At 41.6% G+C, this 3,304-nt stretch overlaps 1 pseudogene; it reads left to right on the forward strand.

Annotated features, from left to right (window-relative positions):
- The first annotated feature begins 493 nt into the window (after positions 1–493).
- LOC116896081 lies at positions 494–2,491 on the forward strand (annotated as a pseudogene).
- Positions 2,492–3,304: the final 813 nt, after the last annotated feature.

Consider the following 3,304-nt stretch of genomic DNA (forward strand, 5'->3'; position numbering starts at 1 on the left):
CTATCTATCTATCTATCTATCTATCTATCTACCTACCTACCTACCTACCCACCTACCTACCCATCTATCTACCTATCCATCTATCTCTGTGTGTGTGTTTCTCATACACACATACTTATGCAGACATAATTCTTAATTAATGTTTACTGAATTAATAAATCTAATGAGAACTTTTACAAAAACTGAACCCCAAAGAAGTCTAAACATCTTGCACATTGAAACATCCTACATAAAAGCCAATCTGAGTGAATTCTTTTTTTTTTTTTTTCGGAGCTGGGGACCGAACCCAGGGCCTTGCGCTTCCTAGGCAAGCGCTCTACCACTGAGCTAAATCCCCAACCCGTGAATTCTTAAAGATGAGAAGGATCCTATGGTTTTGATGTTGGCCCTCAATCTATCTACTAAAACCACAGAAAATGAAAATGGATCTCTGAGCCTGTCCTAAAGACAAGGCCCGTGACCAGTGAAATGGTACAGGAAGTGCATGGAGACCATGAAGCAGCAGCAGCAGCAGCAGCAGCAAGCCAGCCTCCACTGTATAGTGCTGAGGTCAAGTTGGAGGAAAGTGTAGGTGTCCTAATATACTGAGTTATTTTTTGTTTTACTTTGGTTTTGTTGTTGCTTTTCTTCATTTTTATTAATTTTTTCAGACACAGTCTCAATAGCACAAGCTGGCCTCCAACTTCCTATATAGCCAAAGATGACCTTAAGCTTTCCTGCTTCTTGCCTACTTTCCCACTCTCCTGCTTTTTCCTGCTTTCCTGCCCAAATTCTGAGATTACACGGAGGCACCATAGTGCCCAGCACACGTAGTTTAATTCCGCTGATAGAACCCTTTCTCCAAGTTTAGCTGCTGAAACAATGCAAGTCTGAAACTTTTCTTTCTTTTTAAAAGAATTATACATTTATTTTATGTATGCGAATACACTGTTGCTCTCTTCAGTCTCACCAGAAGAGGGCATCAGATCTCACTACAGATGGTTGTGAGTCACTGTGTCGTTGGGGGAAATTGAACTCAGGACCCCTGGAAGAGCAGCAGTTAAATGCACTTAGCCAGCTGAAGACAGAACCCTGACACGGATTCCTCTATCGTCTTCACAGGCTGCTTTCCTTGTGTAGCCTCCAAGAAATAATCATTTCCTTGTCTGTTCCAGGTTCAGGGACCAGCCGCCTTAACTGGACAGCCTGCAGAGGCAGGCTGAGTTCCTGTCGTGCTGACTTACGCTGACCTGCCCTTCCACTTGAAGGGTCCTATATTATTACTAGGCATATCCAAGGGATTCAGACAACCCCCCACTTTATTTATTATAATAAGAAGCCATATTATTAGCAACATTCATGCCCTTTTGCAACCTAATGTCCTTTAAGGTCTGTAAAGTAGCACATTTACATGCCAGAGAAATGAGGGCGTGGACACATGGAGGGGACATACTGTTCTTCTTATCTCTGTATGTATACGCATAGCATTGAAAGACACCTACATAACGTCTTGGCATTCACTGAAGAACAAATAACAAAAATGAAGTACCCAAGAAGAAATTTCAGAGTCTGGGACACTGCAGGTTGCCTGAGTTGCGCAACCAGAATGCAGTAGTGTAGCCACGTTTTAGCCCCCGTGGGGGTGGCTTTGGTAGAGGAGGAGCAGAGGAGGCTTAGGAGGCTTTGGCAGTAAAGGTCAAGGTAGGTAGAGGAGGTAGTGGCTTCCGGGGAAGAGGGGGTAGCTTCGGGGGACAAGGAGGTGGAGAGGGCTGAGGTGGAGGTTTCCAATCTGGGGTCAACCGGGGTCGAGGTGGTGGCCAGAGGGGCAAGAGAGGAAACCAGTCAAGAAGAATGTGATGGTGGCGCCCCATCGGCATGGACGTGTATTTATCTGTCACGGAAAGGAGGATGCCCTTGTCACAAAGAATCTGGTCCCTGGAGAATCTGTGTATGGAGAATATTGAGTCTCTGTTTCAGAAGGGGATGACAAAGCTGGCAGCAGCAATCCTGGGCAGTGTAGACCAGATCCACATCAAGCCGAGGGCCAAGGTGTACCAACTACTTCAGACCCAGGGTCCCACGATATCATCTGCCCAGATGATCTGATCTACATTGTTGAGCTCTCCCAGCGCTCTGGCCGTGACCTCATCAACTTGACCAAGAAGAGGACCAACATTATTCCTGTAACTGAAGATGCTCGGCACCCACACAAATACCGCATGCTGATTGCAATGGTGGATGTCATCTTTGCTAATGTGGCCCAGCCAGACCAAATCTGAATTATGGCCCTGAATGCCCACACCTTCCTGCGGAATGGAGGACACTTTGTGATTTCCATTAAGGCCAACTGCATTGACTCCACAGCCTCAGAAGAGCTGTGTCTGCATCTGAAGTGAAGAAGGTGCAGCAGGAGAGCATGGAGCCCCAGGAGTAATTGGCGCCAGAGCCTTATGAACGAGACCCTGCTGTGGTTGTAACTTTGTACTGGCCACCTCCCAAGGCGAAGACCTGAAACTCAGCTGTCTGGGCTGAAGAAACGTGAATTGCTACTCTTACACCAGTGACTTTTCACTTCTTTTGCGGATGGTTGTTTTGTTTTTGCTTTTTTTATTAAAAGACTCATCTTTCAATAAAACAAGAAATCTTAGTATCAAACTTTATTAAATTAAGACTTCAAAAGAGTGAAAAATCTACAGTGTATCTGCATAAACAATCAAATATCTGATGTCTGTTCAGTTTCTATATTTTCGTGGATAGTATTTAGAAATGTTCATAAAACTTTACTAATATTTTAATGCCATTTGAATAACTTCATCTAATTAAAACAATATAAACTAAACATACACACATACAAAGCAGAGAGAGAAAATAGTGAATGAGTTGTTAATCATGTGCATTAAGTACGAAATGTTTTTTAACCTACCAGTCCCAAAAATCGATCCTTTTTGCTAATGAGAATACAAATGGTTCCTTTCCTAAGCTCATGATATCAGTTTAACTATCCTTTCTCTAAAACAACACAAAAATAATTGTTTCAAGTCTCTGGGTAATTTTACTCTAAAATTCTACTTTTATAAAAGTATAGAAATATGAAATGAGCTACAGATCACTGAATACTTATAAAAACAATTCTGAAGAAGACTCAGACATTCATATGTAAAACTGTTAGTTATGCTAAGATAGTATTTAAGTAAAATGCGTTGTAAATCCACTGATTTCAATTACATTAAAATATCAATATATATTACAATAATATATCAAAAATATTGGAATAAAATATTATGCAATCACTTCTTGGATTTTTTTTATTTTTTATTTTATATGC

The sequence above is a fragment of the Rattus rattus genome, chromosome 3 (genome assembly GCF_011064425.1).
Source record: "Rattus rattus isolate New Zealand chromosome 3, Rrattus_CSIRO_v1, whole genome shotgun sequence".
Lineage (NCBI taxonomy): Eukaryota > Metazoa > Chordata > Mammalia > Rodentia > Muridae > Rattus > Rattus rattus.